This window comes from Macaca thibetana, chromosome 1 (assembly GCF_024542745.1).
Source record: "Macaca thibetana thibetana isolate TM-01 chromosome 1, ASM2454274v1, whole genome shotgun sequence".
NCBI classification, from domain to species: Eukaryota; Metazoa; Chordata; class Mammalia; order Primates; family Cercopithecidae; genus Macaca; species Macaca thibetana.
Window position 1 is genome coordinate 219,125,642 of NC_065578.1, and position 16,460 is coordinate 219,142,101.

A 16,460-nucleotide genomic window follows, 5' to 3' on the forward strand; every position below is an offset into this window, starting at 1 on the left:
ATGTATCCTCCAACACTGGGGAAAGTTCAACAGTTGCCTTAAAGCAGGAGTCTAATTGAAGACATTTACTGAAAAGTTACTTATTCTTTTTGAAATTCTCTTCTGATAAACGTCTTCCTGGGATAACGAACATCTTCAGGATGTGGGAGTCCAGCGCATGTCCACGGAGTGCCTGAGCAACGCGGAATGGCGTTTCAGTGCTGGGTTCCTTAGACCCCGTGCAGACCCTGCTGAGCCTTCAGCATCTGTGAGTGAGTCCCTCAGCGTCACCTTGGCATCCCGTGTAGCTAGATCAGTCTTCCAGCCCCTTGTTCTACTTGCACAGGTTTTTGATTAATCTCTGGAGATGGGTCAGGGCTCCCTATCAGCTCCCCAAGGCATTTGCTGGCTTCTGACATTTACTTGGAGGACTTTAGGCTGCGAAAGAGCAATGTTTGCCGTTCTCATCTCTTCTTTGGTGTCTGCCCCCGGGTCTTGACCTTTTTCTGGAGTCTCCTCTCCTGGTTCTTTACCCACCTCTTTGGTTTCTCCTGTGATTCTTTGTCAACGTGTCCCCTAGATGTCACACTCTGAGGCTCAGTTGTGGCTGAGTCTTGCATTAGAAGTGTTTTTGCAGGTGTCTCCGTGAAGCGTGGATATGGGATGGTGAAAGTGATAGTGTGTGTAGAGTGTTTGGGATTAGATGGGCAAGTGGAAGGGCGTCTAGGTAGGACCCCTTTGTCCTGGTGTGAGGTAATGAGGTTCTAGAATGTGCTGTCAAGGTGAAACTAAAAGGAAAGGATAGACAGGAGACTTTGTAAAAGACAAAATTATGGTAGTTTAGTAACAAATGGATGCAGGGACTGGTGGATGGATGTAGAAGAAGGCAGAAAATATCGCCAAGGACACTGCAAGTCCCGAATCAGACCAGGAAAATTAAGGTTCAATTAACAGAAATAAGTCCAGAGGGGGAACTAATTTTGGAGGAAATGTGGTGATAAGTTTGCTTTTCTATACGGTTCGGCTGGTGGAGACATCAAGAAGCACTTAGGAAAATACAGGAAATAGAGGGGTGGGTGACCTAAGTCCTACTTCCTGTCTGTGTATGTATAACAGAGGCCAAATGAATTCATGTGTTGAGATCTGCTTTCCTATTTCTAATAGCAATGGCATAAAATGAATTCTAGTCAATTCTAACGTCCCTAGTAGACAGTCATATTCACTAAGTAGCTACAAATCCGGGGCTCTAACTCAAGGAAGAGAGATCAGGGCTGGAGATAGAATTTTTGCAAGCAACTGATGCATAGCACGTTTCTGTATTTTGGTAAATGTGTTGAGAAGATGATTGCAGTTGAGCAGCTAACTGCTCCAGATACTATCCGAGGCCTAACTGTTCCAAATACTATCCAAGGCGTGAATGATTTGTCCTGGAGTAGGTGTGCAGTGTCACTGTAGCATATCTACTACAACAGACATGATATGTTTCCATACATTGTCTCATTTAACACTCAGAAGAACTTCAGGAGTAGTTATTACTAGTCCATTTTGCAGAAGCTTACAGTTAAGATTCAGAGATGAAGCATCAGGTCTATCTGATTTAAACCCAGGTCTATCTGATTTCAAAGTCTATGGACTTTTTGTTATTTTATACCATAATCTGTCAGGATGTGAATGGGCGATAAAAGAAAGTTAAACAAAACTATTGGAAATGGAGAGGAAGGGCTTAAACCATTAAAATTAACTTCAGAAGTCAAGGATGAAGCTCGGGCAGAAAGCAAGTAGAGGGCACGGTTCTGTCCCGATTTACAGAGGATGGGTTTGTGACCTTTCTGATGCTTTAAGTTAGTAATGCTAAGATGTGCCATCCAAAATGGTCACCTGTGTATAAGCCACTCTTTCACAGAGGTGGGTTTTTCTTTTCTTTTTTAATTCCCATGCTGCTCAAAACCTTTTAGATTTGAATTATTGGAAAGAGTATCTCAGGGTAGGCAGGAAGCCAAAGTTATTGACAGCTGCTTGTCACTTGCTGGTTTTGCTTTGCATGGACTTGCTCAGCAGTAGGGACTTACTTAGTCCTCAGTCTTTCTAGGTTAACTACCACCCTCTTGGTCCTTGTTTCTGTTTTGCCTTTCCTGGCCTGGACATGGAATTTGTAAGTGCCACACATTATCTCCCGTCCCATGACCGTACTGAAGTTATAAATTATAGCTTTGTTCCTTCCTAATCTGTTTCCTTCCACATCAAATGTGTTTGTGCCTCAAACCAGGAAGTTGGAAATGTTATTTAACTTTTCTGCATTTTAATTGGTCACAAATCTCTCCCCTTACACACATGCCCCCAACTTTTGAGGAGTCTTGAGCATCTCCTTAATGTCCTTGACAGTTGATCAAAGGAAGACATGTTGGGAGATCCAGATTGCAATTAATATTGTATTGTTTGCTTAAGGATTTGAAGAGAGTTATTGCTTCTTAGTAAATGAAGTTGAGCATCTTGAGGTTTATAAGGGAGGTTGAGGTTTACTTGGCCAGAGATCCAGATGTTCACTTTATTTTATAATCATCCTTTTTAAAAAACAAAACAGACTGACGTGGGAAACTCTGAAGATTTCAGATGGCACATTGCAAGTAGGGATAAACAGTACCAATATTACTTTGCTTGGAGTGCTTTGGGATCCAGAAATGGGGAGGCCTAATTAAAACCACCAAATCTTGGCAAGCTCAGGAGGAGGGAGCAGATAGCACTGCCGGGGTGGTCTGTGCTGCTTGAATGCTCTTTTGGAGAATCTCTTCCCTGTAAATAGGCCACAGATTACAGTTTACCAAAAGCATTGACTGTCAGACCCACGTAGCTGGTTTTCACTAACATGGTTTTGCTCTGGGTCTTCTTCCAAGTCCTCTTTTTTTGTTTGTATGTTCGTTTGTTTTTTCTTTTTTTGTTTTATTTTATTTTTTGTTTTTTTGAGATGGAGTTTCGCTCTTGTTGCTCAGGCTGGAGTGCAATGGCGTGATCTTGGCTCACTGCAACCTCTGCCTCCAGGGTTCAAGCAATTCTCCTGCCTCAGCCTCCCAAGTACCTGGGATTACAGGCGCCTGCCACCATGCCTGGCTAATTTTGTATTTTTAGTAGAGATGCGGTTTCACCATGTTGGCCAGACTGGTCTTGAACTCCTGACCACAGGTGATCCACCTGCCTTGGCCTCCCAAAGTGCTGGGATTACAGACATGAGCCTCCGTCCCCGGCCTCAAGTCCTCTTTTAAATATGGAAACTTCTTCCTGCATTGCACAGTCTTTTCTCACTCTCTTCCTGCCTCCCTTCCTTTCACTATATGTTAGCTATACTGAATTGCACATATAATTCTTAGCTTATGCACGGCTTTCTTTTAATAATTAAATAGCTAAACAATGGCATGATCATATATGATCATGATTAACAACCAGAGAATAACAACATTGTCCGTATTTATCTCTGTACTTTTTCTCTGCAGCCTGTATGCCTGTCTCTCTTACCTCTTTGTGCTGATTGTTCTGTTGCCTTTTTTGTAGTTTTCATAATTTTGTCAGTGTGCATGTATTTATATATGTTTATGTATGTATGTATATGTGTTGTTTGTGTATATATGTTCACATGTATGTGTAGCCTAAATATAGCACCTAAACAATATTCTATTTACTTTTATTCATTTATGAACTTCATAATGAATCTTATTATTCTGTATGGAGCGACTTGGAGTTAGCTTATTTCACTCAATAGTATGTTATTTATATCCAACTGTGTGTACAGTTTAGTTTGTTTTTCCTTGCTGCCTATTATTCCACTTGATTATGTCACATAATTTGGGTAGTTTGTAAATTTTTGTTGTGAGCAACAGTCCTCATATGAATCTTCTTATCCATGTTTGCTGAAGCACCTGTGCAAGGCATCAACTAGTTCTAAGAGGCTTGCTTTAAAGTTTAGTGGGAATATGTACATGAAAGTGAGAACTGGTGGGGCACGATGGCTCATGCCTGTAACCCCAGCACTTTGGGAGGCTGAGGCAGGTGGATCATGAGGTCAGGAGATCGAGACAATCCTGGTGAAACCCTGTCTCTACTAAAAATATGAAAATTAACTGGGCGTGGTGGCAGATGCCTGTAATCCCAGCTACTCGGGAGGCTGAGGCAGGAGAATTGCTTGAACCCGGGAGACGGAGGTTGCAGTGAGCTAAGATTGTGCCACTGCACTCCAGCCTGGCAATAGAGCAAGACTCCGTCTCAAAAAAAAAAAAAAAAAAAAGAAAAAGTGAGAACTGTAGCACTGTAGCAGCGTGCCCAGATGTGTGATTCAGAAGTGAAGCTAGAATGAAGATGATGTAGAGAAAGCAAGGAGGCCAGATGGGAGATTGTTATAAAGCCAGGAAATGTTGAAAGTTAGTATGATTGGAAATGGAGAAGAGCAAGTTAGATTTGAGGGAGATTGGAGGATGGACATGCTGGGACCTAGAAGTTAATGGCACTTGTGGCTGACAGAGAGAGAGAAACAGACATTTTCCCCATGCTTTCCAGCTGAAGTGCCTAGGTAGATGGTGATACTATTAAATGAGGTAGAGAATAGAGATGAGAGATAAGTATTGGAAAGGAAACCAACCTTGGAGGGGATTAGTGTGAGTTGGGTGGTAGTTGGAAATATTGCATTTTTGGAATGGTAAAGGATGTCCTTTACATCCTGTCAAGGAAGTGTAGGTTAGAAAGGTGGTCCTTCAGGTGAGATTTTGAGTCATGTTCTGTAGACTGTTAACCCTTAAGAGGTCAGTCCATAGGAACACACAGGAATGGACCCTGATGGGTAGCAGGTTGATCTGGCTTATTGACCGTAGTTTGCAAAAAAGGCACTTGATTGCACTGCTCCTGTGGATCACAGTAACACACGTGGTACCCTGCCTTTATGTGAAACAGAAAAATCTCCAAAGGAAAGCAGACATCAAGGTCTTTTTCTGGAAAGTCGTTTCAGGGAAGTTATAGACCAAAGCAGCTCAGAGATGGGAAGCCTCATTTGTCCCTTTCTTCTACATTACCCCCCCTTTTGTTATAGCCACCTTTGTGGCAGTGTATTCCAAAGTATACATCTAGTAGTGCCTTCCTACAGGATGCTGTTTGAAAATAAATGAAAAAATGCTGCTAAAATGTGGGAAATACTACTTAGTATAATCCTTTCTAAGAAAGGTGCTATAGATATTAATATGTTAAATGTCCTAAAAACTAAATTATTCCACCACTTTTTTTGTTCTCTAATATCTGTAGAGGTCTCAGAGAAAGCTCTGTTATAAGTGATATACTTTAGAAATGGAAAGAATGGTTTGTTTATGTTAATGATCCTGATTCATCATTACAATTTAAATTATGTTAAAAATGTGTATTTTTATCTATTTGTAATTGAGAAAAAATCTTTGATCTTTCAATTAAAAAATATTTTTGGACTGGCCGGGAGTGGTGACTCACGCCTGTAATCCCAGCACTTTGGGAGGCTGAGGTCGGCGTATCACGAGGTCAGGAGATTGAGATCGTCCTGGCTAACACGGTGAAACCCCATCTTTACTAAAAATACAAAAAAATTAGCTGGGCATGGTGGCGGTGCCTGTAGTCCCAGCTACTCAGGAGGTTGAAGCAGGAGAATGGCTTGAATCCAGGAGGCAGAGCTTGCAGTGAGCTGAGATCGCACCATTGCACTCCAGCCTGGGTGACAGAGCAAGACTCCGTCTCAAAAAAAAATTTTTTTTTGGACTAAATTTCTGTTCTCTAGAATATTTGCTTCACCTGAGCAAGTTTCTTGCCAGTAAGAGCAGTTAATAAACATTACTTCTTGAGCGAAAAGAATTTTGAGGTAAAGTTTTGAATTGACAGTATTAGGGACAATATTATTTTTTTTATACAGTTTCCTTTATTTTTCTTTCAGTTACCTGGATTAGAGATCTGATTTCCGAAAGTTGTAATGTTTTTGTAAACCTTCAATCAAAAGGCTTAAAAGGAGAAGGTATAATTTTAACTTTACCAGGAGTATATGCTGTATTTCCTTGCATAAAGACAGAAAAGAGCCCTGGTTTCTCTGTGTCACTTGTTGTCATTTATAAGCTTTGACTGGAGGGGAGCAATGTCAAGGTGCATGGCAGCTGATGTTAGAGCCTTTGTTCAGTGAGCTATCCCAGAATGCGGGGATATATTTAGTTTGCCATGATTGGGTCAGGTGGAGCAGGTGTGCTTCTCAGAACTTGATGAAAGTTTGGAATACACAGAAACTGAGCTCACCATCTGCCAGAGATGTGTCTACCTTATCTCTGATTTTTATGCCCCTTCAACATGTCTAAAACTCTTTGATATCAGAGAGGCCAATGGAATCAATGTGTAATGCCTCACTGTTATTTGTGGACTACTGAGGACAGCCACAAGCTTTTCTAGGATTCTGGTGCTCTGCTTAAAAATAAAAACAAAATAATATGATTTAAAAATTACAGCAACAACAACAGTAGCCTTTGGGCCCTCCCATAAATACAGATAACAACTAGTTGGGTAGAGTGACCATAATAAATACCTATCTCACTAGGCCTTAGTATTCATCTTGCTACACTTTGACACAGAAGTTCTGGCATCTCATACTCATTTACTATAGGCCTCCTTTAAGTCCAGATTTCAATTAGTCAACATAGAAGACTGTGAATGCTCCTCCCAGACACTTAAACTAACATATTAAATTATAAATCCTTCAGGAGTACCCATGGTAATGAATATTACCGTATCTGGTCTTATATTACATCTTCTTTTGTCTAAAAGCCATAGAATGTACATCCATAGTTGTTCCTCAGACTTCTGTCAAGAAAAATGTCAAGACCTGCAACTCACTTAGTACATGAGCCATATTCCTCAGTGCATGTTCTCTACTTCTTCTCTGCCAAGCTGGATATCAATCTCCTATGCTTTAGAGGAAGTGAAAGATGCTGGCAAACATGTGAATAACTTACCCAGTTGAAGCCAATGAAAAGACTTATGTACAGAGTTGCTGATTGTCTCAAATCAGGGTAGGAGGTATGAAATTCTTACACCAACAAGTAATATTCAGTGTTTTCAGTTTCAATGCCACTCTTGTCTTTGTTTATACTAAACTGTCTGCAACCCATTTCTCAGGATCACACTCCTCCCAATCCATGTCTTTCCTGTAGCATAGGAGAACTTGGATGATCATAGATTCAATTGGTAATGTAACTGTATCCTTCCAAATTAATCTAGGCTTATCAGTCTAAAGTTATTCTTGTATTCCAAAACAGGTGAGCAAACCAATTCAAGAACCCATTTTGATGTGTTGTTTTGTGAGGTTCTTAAGGTCTCGATTGGAGAATTAATTGGGTTCTGGTAGAAAACAGATGGCCTACTCAAAGGAGTTGAGACGAGATTTTAATGAAAGAACTATTTACACATGGTTATTAAGGTTAAGAAACCCAACAAGCAATAACATCACATAATAGAATTTACAAGACGAAATCTCAATTGGTAAGAAGAAAGTGGTTTTATTCACTGACAATGGTAGCTGTGAACTTAGGCAAAGGAAGAGGGCAATTGCCAGACCATAGGCTGACAGGAAGAAGTAGAGTTAAATACTCTGACTTCTCCTTCTACCCTCCAATATTCTGATGATATAGTTAAGTTTTGTATCCCCACCCAAGTCTCATCTTGAATTGTAATCCCCGTAATTCCCAAGTGTCAAGAGAGAGACCAGGTGGAGGTAATTGAATCATGAGGGTGGTTTCCCCTATGCTGTTTCCATGATAGTGAGTTCTCACAAGATCTGGTGGTTTTATAAGGGGTTCTTCCCTTTTCACTTGACACATCTCCTTCCTGCTGCCTTGTGAAGAAAGTGCTTTGCTTCTCTCTCACCTTCTACCATAATTGTAAGATTCCTGAGGCCTCCCCAGCCATGCTGAAGTGTGAGTCAATTAAACCTCTTTCCTTTATAAATTACCCAGTCTCTCATATGTCTTTATAGCAGTGTAAAAATGGACAAATACAGTAAATTGATACCAGTAGAGTGGGGTACTGCTATGAAGATACCCCAAAATGTGAAAGTGATTTTGGAATGGGGTAAAAAGAAGAGGTTGGAACAGTTTGGAGAGCTCAGAAGAAGACAGGAAGATGTGGGAAAGTTTGAAACTTCCTAAATAATTGTTTAATGGTTTTGACCAAAATGTTACTAGTGGTATGATCAATGAAGTCCAGGCTGAGGTGTTCTCAGCTGTAAATGAAGAACTTACTGGGAAATAAAGTAAAGGTCACATTTGCTATGCTTTAGCACAAAGGCTAATGGCATTTTCCCCCTGCCCTAGTTATCTGTGAAACTTTGAACTTGAGAGTGATGATTCAGGGCATCTGGCAGAAGAAATGGCTATGCAGCAGAGTATTCAAGATGTAGCTTGGGTGCTCATAAAAGCATTCAGTTTTATCCATTCACAAAGAGATAGTTTGGAATTGGAACTTATGTTTAGAAGGGAAGCAGAGCAAAAAAGTTCAGAAAATTTGCAGCCTGATAATGCAATGGAAGAGAAGAACCCTTTTTCTGAGGAGGAATTCAAGCTGGCTGCAGAAATTTGCATAAATAACAAGGAGCCAAATGTTAATCGTCAAGACAATGGGGAACGTGTCTCCAGAGCATGTCAGCAACCTCTGCGGCAGCCCTTCCCATCACAGGTCTAGAGGCCTAGGAGGAAAAAATGGTTTTGCAGGCTGGGTCCAGGTCCTTGCTGCTTTGTGCAGTCTCAGGATGTGATGCCCTCCATCCCAGCTGTGGCTAAAAGGGGCCAACGTGTAGTACAACTCAGGTCATTGCTTCATATGGTGCAAGCCCCAAACTTTGGCAGCTTACATGTGGTGTTGGGCCTGTGGGTGCACAGAAGTGAAAAATTGAGGTATGGGAGCCTCCTCCTAGATTTCAGAGGATGCATGGAAATGGCTGAATCTCCAGGCAAAAGTTTTCTACAGGGGTGGAGCCCACATGGAGAATCTCTGCTAGGGCAGTGCTACAGGGAAATGTGAAGTTGGAGCCCCACACAGAGTCCTTACTGGGGCACTGCCTAGTGGAGCTGTGAGAAGACTGCCACCATCCTCCAGACCCCAGAATGGTAGATCCACTGACAGCTTGCACCGTGCAAAAGCCTGGAAAAGCCACAGGCACTCAATGCCAGCCTGTGAAAGCAGCTGGGAGAGGGGGCTGTACCCTGTGAAGCCACAGCCACATAGCTGCCTAAGACCATGGGAACCTACCTTTTGCATCAGTGTCACTTGAGTGTGAGACACAGAGTCAAAGGAGATCATTTCAGGGCTTTAATATTTGACTGCCTCCCTGGATTTCAGACTTGCATGGGGCCTGTAGCCCCTTTGTTTTGGCCAATTTCTCCCATTTGGAATGAGTGTATTTACCTAATGCTTGCACACCTATTGTATTTAGAAAGTAACTAACTTGATGTTTATTTTGATTTTGCAGGCTCATAGGTAGAAGGGACTTGCCTTGTCTCTGATGAGACTCTGAACTTGGGTTAATTAATGCTGGAATGAGTTAAGACTTTGGGGGAGTGTTGGAAGGCATGATTGGTTTGAAATGTGAAAGGGGCATGAGATTTGGAAGGAGGCAAGGGTGGAATGATATGATTAGCTTTTGTGTCTCCACCAAAATCTCATCTTGAATTGTAATCCCCATAATTCCCATAATTCCCACGTGTCAAGGGAGAGACCAGATGTAGATAATTGAATTATGGAGGTGGTTTCGCCCCTGCTGTTGTTGTGATAGTGAGTGAGTTCTCATGAGATCTGATGGTTTTATAATGGTCTCTTTCCCTCTTCACTCAGCACTTGTCCCTCCTGCTATGTTGCAAAGAAGGTACCTTACTTCTCTTTCCCTTTCTGCCATGATTGTAAGTTTCCTGAGTCTCCCCAGCCATGCAGAACTGTAAGCCAATTATACCTCTTTCCTTTCTAAATTAGCCAGTCCTGGGTAGTTCTTATTAATAGCAGTATGAGAATGGACTAATACATTTGCTGTATTCTCACTGGATGAATACACCTGGCATGGAGAGGAAAGGAACCTGGATGACTCAAAACCTAGGGGTCAGCCTTTTCTGGAGCAGAGTAGAGAAATCAGAAGGTGAATCTGAAGGGGGAAGACAGAAATTATCTAGCACACAAATTGCCATTGTCCAGTACTCTGTTGGTTTCCATTTTCTTCCTTAACCTTCTTTTGTTTTCAAAATCCTTATTCAGTCTCTGAAATTGCCTTGATTTACTTGCACGTCTCTCTTTCTTCAACATATGAAAACATCGTGTATCTGATAAAGCCCAACCATGTGCCTATTCAGTATGTGGAGTTGAACAGCTGGACATAAGTGGATATCAACACATAAGTCCCTTTATTGGTACCAAAAGCATGAGGTAGACAATTCTGAGAAGGAATATGAGAAAGAATATTTCTTACTGTTTTTACTCTTTCACTCCAGAAAAAAATTATTCAATACCTTGCCTTGCCTTTTCACAACAGTACCTATATCTACATTGTATACTTTATTAAGAAAGTATAAGCAATGCAATTAGTGTTGTTATCCTACCACCATGAAATCCAAAGACATTTGCATTTTTAATGGCATTTCTGTCTTCCCTTCTGTTAAAATAGAAAACTAAAGTCCCTCTGGTTGTTACTTGGACTCAACTTTTACTTGCTTTTCAAAAGACATTGCTTCCACATGATCCCTGTCAGAATGCTTGTCAGTGATGTACAGACATGTCTCAAGATACAGTCCACTAAAATTTTTTATATTCCAGTTCCACATTCAGGTACATCCCTCTATATCTGTTTCTCTTAGAGACCAAGTTCTTAAAAATGTTGTCTAAAATGACTGTCTGACCTTCATAACTATTATTAATTCCTCAATCAATACAATTAAAATGAAGTCGTATCATCTACCACGTCAGTCTTAATAAATTCAGTGGCCTCTTCTCTCTCCTCATCCTACCTGAAGTCTTAGCAGCACCCTGTCCCACTGAGCACTCCTCACTCTTGAGCCCTGCTCTTTTCCAGGCTGCTGTGGCAGACACATTCCTGACTTTTCCCTCATGCTGAATCTTCTTCATCCTGTTAAATTTCTGCTCAGTTCAGCCATCAATTCTTAGTGTAAACTGAAGATCTGGGCATGGCTTTCTTCTCTATGTTATCTTCCCCAGAAAGTTGGTCCACTTCAGTAGCTTTGAGGAACATCTGTATGTCGGGTACTCCAAAATTTAGACATCCACCTTGGTGGTTACTCTAAATTTCACACCAATATATTGAATACTTACTAAACGTACACATGGGATGTTTAATATGTATCATAAACCTAACAAGGCCAAAATACTTATACCACCAACAAATTTATGTCTTTGTTTTTTTCTTCACATACCTCTCTTAATAAAGGTAAATTGAACAAATGAAATTGTCAAAAAAAATCTAGTTACCCCCTTTGGTGCTACAATTTTTATACATTCACAAATCCAGTTCTTCATTAAGTAATATCAGCTCTCACTACAGGCATTTGGTATCTGCATTCCATGTGGTTATGGTGAATTAGCTTTTTGATATGCTGCTGGATTTGGTTTGCTAGTATTTTATTAAGAATTTTTGCATCTCTGTTTGTCAAGAATGTTGGTGTAAAGTTTTCATTTTTTGTTGTGTCTCTGCCAGATTTTGGTATCAGAATGATGCAGTCTTCATAGAATCAGTTCCTACCTTTTGATTTTTTGGAATAATTTCAGTAAGGCTGGTACTAACTCTTCTTTTTATGTCTGGTAGAATTCAGCCGTGAATCCATCTGGTCTAAGGTTTTTTTCTTGGTAGGCATCTTATTACTTACTCAATTTCAGAACTCATTCTTAGTTTGTTCATGACTTTAATTTCTTCCAGCTTCAATATTGGGAGGCTGTGTGTTTCCAGGATTTTATGCATTTCTTCTAGGTTTTCTAGTTTATATGCATGGAAGTGTTCATAATAGTCTCTGAGGATATTTTTTTTTATTTCTGTGTGATTTGCTGTAATGTCACTTTTGTTACTTCGGATTTTTAAAATTTGGTCTTCTCTTTTGTCTTTATTAAGCTTGCTAGTGGTCTATCAATCTTGTTTAATCATTTGAAAAACCAATTTTTGGTTATGTTATTCTTTTGTATGGATTTTTCCATCTCAATTTCATTCAGTTAAGCTCTGATTTTGGTTGTTTATTTTCTTCTGCTAGCTTTGAGGTTGGCTTGCTCTTGTTTTCTAGTTCCTCTAGTTGCAATGTTAGCCTGTTAAATTGAGACCTTTCTAATTTATTGATACAAGCATTTAGCACTATAAAGTTTCCTCTTAATGCTGCTTTAGCTGTGCCCCCAAAATTCTGATATGTTGTGTCTATGTTTTCATTTGTTTCATATAATTTTTGTTTTCTGCCTTTATTTCATTCTGTACTCATTCAGGAGCAGATTGTGTATGATTTTGATAGATCTTCTTGATAGTAATTTCGATTTTTATTGTGCTGTCTTCTGAGAGTGTGCTTGGTGTAATTTCAGATTTTTGAATTTGCTGAAACTTGTTTTATGGCTGTGCATATGGTGAACCATAGAGTATGTACTATGTACAGATAAGAAAAAAAATGCATATTCTGTTATTGTCGTGTAGAATGTCCTGGAGTTGTCTATTAGGTCCAATTGGTCAAACGCTGAGTGTAACTCCAGAATGTTTTTGTTAGTTTTCTGCCTCAATGATCTATCTAAAGCTGTCAGTGGGGTGTTGAATTCTTCCAGTAGTATTGTATGGTTATGTAAATCACTTCATAGATCACTAAGAGTTTGTTTTATGAATCTGGAAGCTCCAATGTTGGGTGCATATATAACTAGGACAATTAAGTCTTGTTGGGTTTAGCCCTTTATTATTTTGTAATCCACTTTTTTGTCCTTTTTATCATTATTGATTTAATATCTGTTTTATCTGATATATGAATAACTACTCCTGGTATATTTTGCTTTCTGTTTACCTGATAGATCTTCCACTATCTCTTTACTTTGAGCCTGTGGGTGTCACTACCTGTGAGATGGATCAGCAGACAGTTGGTTCTTGCTTCTTCACTCAACTTACCACCCTGTGTCTGTTAAGTGGAGCATTTAGCCCATTTACATTCAGATTTAATATTGATATGTGAGGATTTGATACTGGTTCTTTCTTATCTGTGAAGGTTGATGTTTCTTTATCCTTTGAAGTTTCTGTCCTTTGGATAGGCCTTTTTGTTTTTATGATCTTTATTGCCCTTGAGGATTTGACTGTGGTGCAAATTGGGTATAGTTAAATGGCTTCATTTCCAGATGATTTTAAAAGGCAAAGCTCAGCTCCAGACTCCTGAGTGGCGTGCTCTAATCCTGGGGGATTGGGATTGGGTCAGTTGTCCTCTGGTCCCTTGAGGCCAATCTCTGGCTGGGCTGGAGGAGTCAAGGTACTCCCAGGAGATGACTAGGGGCCACAGGTATAGATGCTCTCATGGGGACAGTGAGAACATCAGAGGTGGGAGGTACTCTGGCATAGTGTGCTTCAGGTGGGGTCACTCCAGCAAGGGGTGTCATGGGCAGAGGGTGGTTTGGTCGGGGGCATTCTGGTGGGAGACACTGCAGGCAAGAAGTGTTCCAGTGCGGGGGGCGGGGCTCTTTGGGGAGGAAGTGGAGCACTAAACTTTCACTGAAAATAATTTGTATTCAGATGTTATGAAATTTGAAGTGAAAAAATAGATTTCCATATTCTGATGGTTTCAAACATACTTAAAAATGTTCCAATAAATGAATTAGATATCAGTTCTTTAAATACAAATTAATAAAAAGTGTAAAAAGTGTTAATTTAGCTCCTCTGTTAAACTAATCACATTTCAAAGTACACAAAGGTCATGTGTTTAATGGTGCCATATTTAATAACATAGCTCTGGAAACCAACTTCCTAATCCTTGATTTTAGTATAATATTGATTGATCATCAAATGGCATATATTACCACAGACTGTAGAAGCTCACTATCCTTGAACAAAAAGTGAAGTGGCTAGTATTAGATATTTGATTTAATTAACTACTGTTGGGTCTTTGAGGTGAACATTTTCATATGTCAGATTGCATTCTACAATGGTAAAACAGTCTTCACTTCATGGTGTGTCCACTCCAACATCTATTACTTTTTGATTTTTTGATTTTGGCCATTCTTGCAGGAGTAAGGCAGTATCACATTGTGGTTTTGATTTGCATTTTTCTGATAATTAGTGATGTTGAGCATTTTTTATATTTGTCGGCCATTTGTCTGTCTTCTTTTCAGAATTGTCTATTCATGTCCTTAGCCTACTTTTTGATGGGATTGTTTTTTTCTTGCTGATTTGTTTGAGTTCCCTGTAGATTCTGGATATTAGTCCTTTGTTGGAAGAATAGATTGTGAAGCTTTTCTCTGACTCTCTGGGTTGTCTGTTTACTCTGATGATTATTTCTTTTGATGTGCAAAAGCTTTTTAGTTTAATTAAGTCCTATCTATTTATCTTTGTTTTTGTTGCATTTGCGATTGGATTCTTGGTCATAAAATCTTTGCCTAAGCCAATGTTTAGAAAGGGTTTTCAATGTTATCTTCCAGAATTTTTAGGGTTTCAGGTCTTAGATTTAAGTCTTTGATGCATCTTGAGTTGATTTTTGTATAAGGTGAGAGATGAGGATCCAGTTTCATTCTTCTACATCTGGCTTGCCAATTATTTCAGCACCATCTGTGACAAACCCAGAACCAATGTTATACTGAAAGGGGAAAAGTTGAAAGCATTTCCCATGAGATCTGGAACAAGACAAGGATGCCTACTTTCACCTCTTCTATTCAGCATAGAACAATCAGACTAGAGAAAGAAATAAAGGACATCCAAATCAGTAAAGAGGAAGTCAAATTGTTGATGTTTGCTGATGACATCGTTGTATACCTAGAAAACCCTAAAGACTCATCCAAAAAGCTCCTAGAACTAATAAATAAATTCAGCAAACTTTCAGGTTACAAAATTAATACATTAATAAGTTCTTTAGTGGTGATTTCTGCACAAATCAGTAGTGCTGCTGGAGCTCAGCAAATATCCCCAGAACAAGTGCAAGCTATATGCAGTTTGGGTCCCCCCTACACCAAGCAAAAGCTTCGTTCTTTTCTGGTAATAGCTGGGTTTTGCAGAATATGGGTACCAAGTTTCAGAATCATAGTAAAGCCTCTGTATGAAGCAACAAGAGGCCAGAACATGAGCTAATGGAATGGACCCTGAAAATGAGAGAAGCTTTCACCAAGCTAAAAGAGGCTCTCAACCTTGGCATCCCAGACCTAACTAAGCCCTTCTCTTTGTATGTAGCAGAAAAAAAGGGCATAGCTATGGGAGTGCTAATCCAGAAGTTAGGGTCAGAACCCAGACGAACTGCCTACTCTTTAAACAAGTTGGACAGAGCAGCCTCGGATGGCCAGGTTGTCTGTGGGCAATAGCAGCCACTGCTATGCTAGTGAAGGAAGCAACTAAAATCACCCCGGGGCGACCACTGGAAGTTCTAACCCCCCATGAGGTGAAGTCATTCTTTGAAATAAAAGGGCACATCTGGATGATGGGGGAAAGGTTAACCAAATACCAGGCCATGCTCCTAGACAATCCAGATGTAACTGTTAAAATCTGTAACCACTTGAATCCAGGTTCATTGCTACCCACAGGCCCAATAACTGATCATTCCCATAAACAGGCTGTTACACACACATATCTTAGCTGGCTGATTTAAAAGATCAGCTTCTCCCAGATTCTAAGGATGACTAGTTCACAGATGGCAGTAGTTTTGTGTCAAATGGGAAGCACCAAACTGGATACAGCCAATGCCCCCAGCATACCAGCACAAAAGGCTGAAACCTTACCTGAGCATTAATGTTGGGACAAAGGAAAAAGCTTAACATCTATACAGATTCTAAATATGCATTCCTTGTGGTTCATGCTCATGCTGGGCAAACTGGAAAGAAAGAGGACTACTAACTAGCAAACACTTCCCTATAAAGCATGGGCCTGAAATTCTTCAGCTACTGGAAGCAATATACCTGCCAAAAGCTGCAGCAATAATTGTAGGGGACATCAAAGGGACTTAACTGCTATAGCACAAGGGAACAGAAAGGCTGATAGAGAAGCCAAAGCCAAAGCCCTCAGGGTGCAATCCCAACAGATCTAGCACTGCCTCCTTTCTCTGATTCCCCAATAGAATCTGAATACAAACCACAGGAAGAACAGTTAATAAAGGAGAAAGAAGGACAAAAACAAGGATCCTGGTGGTATATGGCATCAAAATTTTGTCTCTGTCAAATAGCCCAATGAAGAATTTATAAAAACCCTGCATGACTTTCCATATAAGGAGAGAGGCCACCCTTGCCATGGTTAACAGTCTCTTCATTGGGCCTAACTT